Consider the following 9,600-nt stretch of genomic DNA (forward strand, 5'->3'; position numbering starts at 1 on the left):
GCACCCCTGCAATTCTGTCAGATAATACTCAGTTTCTTCCTGAAAATGATTGCAATCACAAATTCTTTGGTATTATTATCTTCATTTAATTTGTCTTCAATGAAAAAAACACAAAAAGAATTGTCCTAAAGCCAAATTGGATATAATTCCACACCAAACCTAAAAAAGTGGGTGGACAAAAGTATTGGCACTGTTTGAAAAATCATGTGATGCTTCTCTAATTCGTGTAATTAACAGCACCTGTAACTTACCTGTGGCACCTAACAGGTGTTGGCAATAACTAAATCACACTTGCAGCCAGTTAACATGGATTAAAGTTGACTCAACCTTTGTCCTGTGTCCTTGTGTGTACCACATTGAGCATGGAGAAAAGAAAGAAGACCAAAGAACTGTCTGAGGCCTTGAGAAACTAAATTGTGAGGAAGCATGAGCAATCTTAAGGCTACAAGTCCATCTCCAAAGACCTGAATGTTCCTGTGTTTTCCGTGCGCAGTGTCATCAAGAAGTTTAAAGCCCATGGCACTGTGGCTAACCTCCCTAGATGTGGACGGAAAAGAAAAATTGACGAGAGATTTCAACGCAAGATTGTGCGGATGGTGGATAAAGAACCTCGACTAACATCCAAACAAGTTCAAGCTGCCCTGCAGTCCAAGGGTACAACAGTGTCAACCCGTACTATCCGTCGGCATCTGAATGAAAAGGGACTGTATGGTAGGATAACCAGGAAGACCCCACTTCTTACCCCGAGACATAAGAAAGCCAGGCTGGAGTTTGCCAAAACTTACCTGAGAAAGCCTAAAACGTTTTGGAAGAATGTTCTCTGGTCAGATGAGACAAAAGTAGAGCTTTTTGGGAAAAAGCATCAACATAGAGTGTACAGGAAAAAAAAAGAGGCATTCAAAGAAAAGAACACGGTCCCTACAGTCAAACATGGCGGAGGTTCCCTGATGTTTTGGGGTTGCTTTGCTGCCTCTGGCACTGGACTGCTTGACTGTGTGCATGGCATTATGAAGTCTGAAGACTACCAACAAATTTCGCAGCATAATGTAGGGCCCAGTGTGAGAAAGCTGGGTCTCCCTCAGAGGTCATGGGTCTTCCAGCGGGACAATGACCCAAAATTCACTTCCAAAAGCACTATAAAATAGTTTGAGAGAAAGCACTGGAGACTTCTAAGGTGGCCAGCAATGAGTCCAGACCTGAATCCCATAGAACACCTGTGGAGAGATCTCAAAATGGCAGTTTGGAGAAGGCACCCTTCAAATATCAGGGACCTGGAGCAGTTTGCCAAAGAAGAATGGTCTACAATTCCAGCAGAGCATTGTAAGAAACTCATTGATGGTTACCGGAAGCGGTTGTTCGCAGTTATTTTGGCTAAAGGTTGTGCAACCAAGTATTAGGCTGAGGGTGCCAATACTTTTGTCTGGCCCATTTTTGGAGTTTTATGTGAAATGATCAATGATTTGATTTTTGCTTCATTCTCTTTTGTGTTTTTTCCTTGCAAGCAAATTAAATGAAGATAATAATACCAAAGAATTTGTGATTGCAATCATTTTCAGGAAGAAACTGAGTATTATCTGACAGAATTGCAGGGGTATATAACCACAACGATTAGCTGACCAAGCACATTTTCTGAACGTCCATAATGGTAGGTGTAATGGGATATGTATGGTTGGCCTGGAGACTATCCAGAGGAACATCCGTAATAGGGATATTATACCGGAATTATTGCGACAAGAATCGAAGTGGATCTATAGGCTGAATAGTTTGGCCCCATCTGGGATGAATGAGGAACTTCTGTTCACTGGCTTCTACAAACCTCGCTAAGTGTCTAGACTGGGACTAACAATTGTCTTTCCCCTCTGGCTACAAGGCTGTCAGATTGGCACCTATATATTCCACTTATATTCCATTTCATTGTCCGTCTCTTGTAGGATATCTTCCATATGATTTTTGGGATTATCCTGCTTCTTTGCAACCAGCACTCGGGCTCCATTTGGGATTGTGGATTTTGATCGGTCACGATCAAGTTGCGAAAATAAACTTCTTTGGCGCGAGGAAACATCTTTTCTGCCTTTAATTTCCCGGGATGTTTGGTGATAGCTTCGCATCCTGTGATACCTAACTGGACTCCTTGTAATCAACACAACTTGTTTTTGCTCATGTGCTTATGGACTCTTCTTTAGGAAACTTTATCTAATTTACTACTATGTTGGCATATTTGTTTTTTTCTGGCTTTTGTCTACTTGGTGGTTTGATATGATATAAGCTTGGACCATATAGGGCTGTCCCTATGGCCTGTATGTTTTTTCCCCTTAGTGGTATCCTTTGCATACTGCGGCCCTAACTTCTTGTAACCTTTTTCCCCTTAAACAGTCCTTGTCCCACACATTTGTGGGGGCAGTCTCACATACACATTTTTGATATGTGGGCATAGGGACATATTATGGGTAGATATTTGGGACATTTTCCCGGCATCCTCTACAGTACTGCCCTGGGGCAGTGTTGGGACCTATCCTTTACTTGAGAGATATAATACCCCATATTATTGGGGAACCATATATATAAAAAATTGTATGTGTTGAATGAATGGTGCGGCCGCACATCTTTTGATTTTTTGAATTGTTGGTTGTGCGACTTAAGAATCCCCTCAACTGCCATGCACTTGCTATGTGTGGCCGCTGAGGGGTATAACACGCTGCGCCTCCACCTTATTGCTTATTTTTTGGATATGTGTACCCAGGAGTTTTGGGGCCATATACTTGCCCTCTGCTGCGATCTGGACCCCTTGAACAGGTGTCTGATATGCTGATGCGCTGATGAGCGCGATCATACAGCTATCTCACACACTGACCTGCTGACGTGCACCACTCAGTGAGTCAGTGTGTCAGATGGTATTTGGAATGCCTCGCCCCCAGACACAAGCCTGTAGGGATGTAGGGATGTGTCTGCATATGCCTACATAGAGCACTCTCCTGCACATTCGCAGAGTCCGGATGCCTTACAAGCGTGATCCGGAAACACTCATTCTCCCTCTTCCGGTGTTACGTGACTAACCCCAATGCGCACGCGCTGGGGCAACATGGTGGTCGCATCGGATGGAGGATCCCACAGCTGGGATAAATTTAGGTAACCAAACTTTGGGATATAAATATAAGACCGGGTCAGCTGCCTAAACACCACACCTCTCCCCTGATGAAGCCACAGTGGTAGTGGCGATACGCGTGGGGTTGCGGTCTTCTTGACCACTTTGGTATACATGGGTATACTTTCACCTTTAGCCTATAGGTCTTACTTAAGGAGTTTTTAATACTGGCATTGGGATAATCATCCCCCTCCTATCCCCTTTGGGCAAATTGTGCATTTTTACCATGATGAATTCTGATAGCATTCTTTCTATTTAAGGAAATGTATTTAACTAAATAGTGCTAGCATCAAACTATCGGTGCCATAAATAGGAGAAGGGCTTATCTATTTACTTATTTATAGGGACCTGTATAGGTTTACATGAACATGTTAGGTGTATTTACTGGTGATATTTATTGGTGATATTTATATATGTGTAGAGGTCTTGACCACTATTATATTTCAATGTGGTACACTGTTGTATTTAAGCGGTATGCTTTTTAAATGTTTTTAATCTTTGCATGTCTGTCCGGTCTTGATGAATAATAAAATCATGTTGGTATATACTTAGTGCTCCCTGTCTTTCTATACATACCGTCCTTTCTTGTTATATGCTATTAGTCTTGCCTTGGGTATGTGACGGGTTCAGCATTACCTTACATTTTCGATGGTGCCCTCCCCTTGTTTTTGACTTCTCCCGCTGTGTATAGATGGCGCCGTGCGGCCTCCCGCTGTGTATAGATGGCGTTGTGCGGCCTGCCGCTGTGTATAGATGGCTATGTGCGGCCTCCCGCTGTGTATAGATGGCTACGTGCGGCCTCCCGCTGTGTATAGATGGCTACGTGCGGCCTCCCGCTGTGTATAGATGGCTAAGTGCGGCCTCCCGCTGTATATAGATGGCTACGTGCGACCTCATGCTGTGTATAGATGGCTACGTGTGGCCTCCTGCTGTAAATAGATGGCGCCGTGCGGCCTCCTGCTGTGTATAGATGGTGCCGTGCGGCCACCTGCTGTGTATAGATGGCTACGTGCGGCCTCCAGCTGTGTATAGATGGCTACGTGCGGCCTCCCGCTGTGTATAGATGGCTACGTGCGGCCTCCCGCTGTGTATAGATGGCTAAGTGCGGCCTCCCGCTGTGTATAGATGGCGTCGTGCGGCCTCCCGCTGTGTATAGATGGCGTCGTGCGGCCTCCCGCTGTGTATAGATGGCTACGTGCGGCCTCCCGCTGTGTATAGATGGCTACGTGCGGCCTCCCGCTGTATATAGATTGCTACGTGCGACCTCATGCTGGGTATAGATGGCTATGTGTGGCCTCCTGCTGTAAATAGATGGCGCCGTGCGGCCTCCTGCTGTGTATAGATGGCGCCGTGCGGCCACCTGCTGTGTATAGATGGCTACGTGCGGCCTCCAGCTATGTATAGATGGCTACGTTCGGCCTCCTGCTGTGTATAGATGGTGCCGTGCGGCCTCCCGCTGTGTATAGATGGCTACGTGCGGCCTCTTGCTGTGTATAGGTGGCTACGTGCGGCCTCCTGCTGTGTATAGATGGCTATGTGCGGCCTCCTGCTGTGTATAGATGGCTACGTGCGGCCTCCTGCTATTTATAGATGGCGCAGTGCGGCCTTCCACTGTGTATAGATGGCTACGTGCGGCCTCTTGCTGTGTATAGATGGCTACGTGCGGCCTCCTGTTGTGTATAGATGGCTACGTGCGGCCTCCTGCTGTGTATAGGAGGATTGTGGCAGCTCATATTGTGTGTAGGGTCTCATACTGTATATAGGGGATGTCATCATGCTTAATTGTGCTCAATATTAAGTCATACAAATAATGTAAAAAATTATTATAATTAATATTGTAAGGGGGCGGTGTTCACACCGTGCAGTAACTGAAGCAGTGGCCCAAGCAAGTCCAACATAAACAGCTTTTATTTCAGCAACTCACGGGTTAACAGAAAGTCCTCCGGTTCGCAGCCGGGTTAACAGAAGTCCATACACAATGGTTGCCGTGGGCAATGGCCGCGCCGGGCCGCTCAAAGCCTGACGGGTGCAGAGCCTTCCCAGGCGTGGGTTCAGCTATACACAGTCCTGCCGAGTTTTCCTGCTATCCCCCTAGCAGGTCCCAACACTGAACAACACTAATCCTTAGTGCAGGTTTTTAAAGGACCTGTGGCCACTGGAAAACCCGGGTTGGAGGAAGGAGGCCACCCCACTGCCTTCCTGTAGCCTCCTTCAAGAAATGAAGGCCCTGCCGGGTTTTACTAATCTGCCTTAGCCAGAAAGCCTGACCAGGTCAATGCTCACCTTCATTCCTGCATTGCAGCCGCAGGTGAGTTTGTGACTGCAATGCACTCCAATGGATTTAATAGGTCTCTGTACACATTATGGGGGATATATAACGTCCCTTGTAAACAATCCCAGTCACTGCCTCACATATCCCCTCCCCTCTGTTCAAACTTGTGGGGTTGAACATTTGTCACCATACTGGGTTCCCGGGACAGGGCATCCGTGTTTGCCTGTGACTTCCAAGGACGATGTTCTACAGACAAAACTGAAATTTTGCAATGACAGGAACCACCTGGTGACTCGCGCATTCCTCTCCTTGGCATTCCTCATCCATACCAAGGGTGAGTGGTCCGTCACCAAACGGAACTGACGCCCGAGTAAATAATAACGTAGCGATTCCAAGGCTCACTTAATAGCCAAACACTCTATCTCTACCACGCTATAGTTTTTCTCTCCCGGGATAAGCTTTCTTCTCAAGTAGGTGACCGGGTGCTCTTCACCATTCACTTTTTGTGACAATACCGCCCCTAGGCCTACCTGAAGTTGGGGCTGATGAGGACCGGCTGTCCACACAGGGCCAACTTCATGGACTGAAAGGCTTCTTCTGCCTGAGGGTTCCACCGAACCATTACCGATTTTTTTTTTCCTTTCAAGAGATCGGTCAGGGCCGCCGTTCTCCCAGCAAAATTAGGTATAAACCAGCGGTAATACCCAAGGATGCCAAGTAACGCCCTCACCTGCTTTGTACTTGACTATTTAGGCTAGTTTGTTAAGGCCTCAACTTTTTTGATTTGGGGCTTGATAACTCCTCGGCCAATCACATATCCCAAATATCGGGCTTCCTCTAGCCCTATCGCACATTTTTGGGGGTTTGCCGTTAGCACCGTGGCTCTGAGAGACTCCAGCACCTCTTGTACCTGGGATAGATGCGTATGCCAGTCGGTGCTAAAGATGATAATATCATCTAGATAGGCGGATGCGTACTCCTGATGAGGCTTGAGCACTATGTCCATCAACCTCTGGAATGTAGCCGAGGCCCCATGTAACCCAAAAAGTAAGACCACATAGTGATATAGACCCTCCGGAGTTATGAAGGCGATATTTTCCTTTGCCGATTTCGTGAGAGGTACCTGCCAGTAACCCTTGGTGAGATCGAACATGGTAAAGTACTGGGCTTGCCCCAGTTTCTCAATCAGCTCATCCACCCTGGGCATTGGATAAAGGTCAAACTTCGACACTTCATTTAATTTTCGAAAATCGTTACAGAAGCGTAACAATCTATCTGGTTTCGGAATCAGTACGATGGGGCTAGCCCACTCTCTCCGTGATTCCTCGATGACTCCTAACTGGAGGATTTGTTTTACCTCAGCCGTGATGGCTTGCTTCCGGGCTTCGGGTACCCGGTACGGTCTCATTCGCACTCTTACCCCAGGTTCGGTGACAATGTCATGTTGGAGAACTGTAGTCCTACCCGGTAGCTCTGAGAACACGTCGGTATTCTGCTGCACCAGCGAGCGAGCCTCCCGTCGCTGCTGTTTAGTGAGAGCATCACTTATCCTGACCTCTCCCCCGGACGCATCCCTGGCTGAAAGTAGAGAACTCTCTGGTGATATGCCCGGAGTGACGTCCGAAACTAAACACTCGATCTTTCCAAGGTTTTAGCAGGTTTACATGATAAAGCTGCTCAGGTTTCCTCCTTCCAGGCTCATACACCCGGTAATTTACATCCCCCACCTTTTCTCGAACCTCATATGGCCCTTGCCACTTGGCCATGAGCTTACTCTCGGCTGTGGTTACCAGTACTAACACCTGATCGCCCTTGTTAAAAGATCTGACCGTGGCTCTTTTATTATATGTGCGCCTCTGGGTTGCCTGGGCATCTAACAGATGTTCTTTCACAATGGGCATGACTGCCGCAATCCGGTCCTGCATACTAGCCACGTGTTCAATTATACTCCTATGTGGAGTCGGCTCTTGTTCCCACGTCTCTTTGGCTATGTCCAATAGACCCCTAGGGTGTCTGCCGTACAATAACTCAAAGGGAGAGAACCCTGTGGAAGCCTGGGGTACCTCACGGATGGCGAACATCAAATAAGGTAGCAGCATGTCCCAATCCCTTCCTTCCTTAGAAACCACCTTTTTCAACATGGACTTGAGGGTTATATTGAACCGTTCTACTAGCCAGTCGGTTTGAGGGTGATACACCGAGGTGTGCAATTGTTTAGTTTTTAGCAGTTTGCACAGTTCCCTTGTCACCTTGAACATAAAAGGTGTCCCCTGATCCGTCAGGATCTCCTTAGGTAGTCCAAGGCGACAGAACATGGCAAACAGCTCTCGTGCAATCAGTTTTGCCGAGGTGTGGCGTAGCGGTATAGCCTCCGGGTACCGGGTGGCATAGTCGACGACCACCAGTATATGTTGGTGGCCACGAGCGGATTTTACAATGGGCCCTACCAAGTCCATTGCAATCCGTTAAAAAGGTACCTCTATCACTGGCAGGGGTACCAATGAGCTACAGAAACTTGCGATGGGTGTGGTCAACTGACATTCGGGGCAGGATTCACAGTACTTTTGGACCTCCGCGTAAATCCCCGGCCAAAAGAACCGCTGCAAGATACGCTCTTGCGTCTTTTTAACCCCTAAGTGTCCACCCAGCAGGTGTGTTGGTGCCAACTCCAGAACCGCCTAACGGTACGACTGAGGTACCACTAACTGTTCCACGACCTCGTCCCTGATTTTGTCTACCCTATAGAGCAACTCACTGTTGACTACCATGCGTGGAAATACAGTATCTGCACCGGGCCATTTACCTCTAACACCCTTTCCCGTGCCTGAGTCAGGGTGGGATCCTGTAGCTGAGCTGTCCCAAACGTGCCCCGGGACACTTCCAGCTCAGGGATCGATGGGGTCTCCTCGACCTCTCCTGCCAGCACCTCTAGGGGAAACCTATCGGGGTCACACTCTGTCCCTAGGTTGGACACCCCTATGGCAGGTACCCCTGACTCGGGTTCGTCGGGTACAGCGCCTGTAGCACATTTTACCGGGGGAGAGTGGATTTTGTTTTTCCACAGAGTCCAGAACACGGGCAAGTCTCTTCCCAACACAGTCCCATAGGGAAGAGTTTTTACCACCCCCACCACATGTTTTATGTCTCCACATGGCGTGGACAAAACTACCTCCGCGGTTGGGTGCTCTCGGAGGTCCCCATAGATACACAAAACCCCGACTGTCCGTCCACTGGGGTTGTCTCCTGCCACCAGCGACCCATGTACCAAAGTCACTAGGCTGCCCGAATCTGTGGGGTACCCATTAACCAGTACCTGGTACAGTTGGGGTTCACTGTCCGGGGGGTTGGCGCTCGCAGTGCAGACGGTCTGGGCGTACATTGAGACCCGGCGGTTATACCCGCAGTCCATGGGTTCCGTTGTCAGGGGGCAGTTAGCAACCACATGTCCCAGCCCCTGACACCGCCAGCACCTAAAGGTGGAGGTACTGTTAGGTTTTATGAGGGAAACGGTCTCCTGCTACTCTCATTCTGGGGTACCCCTTCAGTACGGGTACGGTGCTGACTGTCCTCAGCAATCCCTTTTCTGGTTCCTGGGTTGGCAGGGATCGGCGTGACAGCGCGAGGGGGCAGAGTCCTGGATAAAGTCCTGAGTGGCCCAGTAGCGCTCGATCAGGCTGACCACCTGGTCGAGTGTGCCGGAGTCCCCTTGCCCCACCAAACGTTGGATAGCGGCTGGCAGAGTCCTCACCAGCCGGTCAACCACCACCCTCCCCACCATCTGGGCTGGAGACAAAGTCTCAGGCTGTAGCCACCTCTTTACCAGCTGCAGGAGGTCATAAGCCTGAGACCGGGCGGGTCGGGTCTCCACATAGGCCCATGAACATACACGCTGAGCCTTCACGTATGTATTGACCCCCAGTCGGGGAAGGATCTCACCTTTGAGCCTCTGGTAGTCCTGGGCGTCCTCCCGATTGAGGTCGAAGTAGGCCTTTTGGGCATCGCCGACCAGAAATGGAGCCACCACTTCTGCCCACTGGCCGGCTGGTAGGTTTTCCCGCTCTGCTGTGCGCTCATAAATAGTCAGGAAGGCTTCCACGTCGTCCTCCGGTCCCATCTTCCTCAACGTGGAGCGAACCTTGTCCCGGGCCTCTCGACGTTCCGGGTCTGGTGCCGTCGGCGTCTCCCG

This window comes from Phyllobates terribilis, unplaced genomic scaffold (genome assembly GCF_046119375.1).
Source record: "Phyllobates terribilis strain yellow unplaced genomic scaffold, ASM4611937v1 Scaffold_1__5_contigs__length_1240528914, whole genome shotgun sequence".
Taxonomy (NCBI): domain Eukaryota; kingdom Metazoa; phylum Chordata; class Amphibia; order Anura; family Dendrobatidae; genus Phyllobates; species Phyllobates terribilis.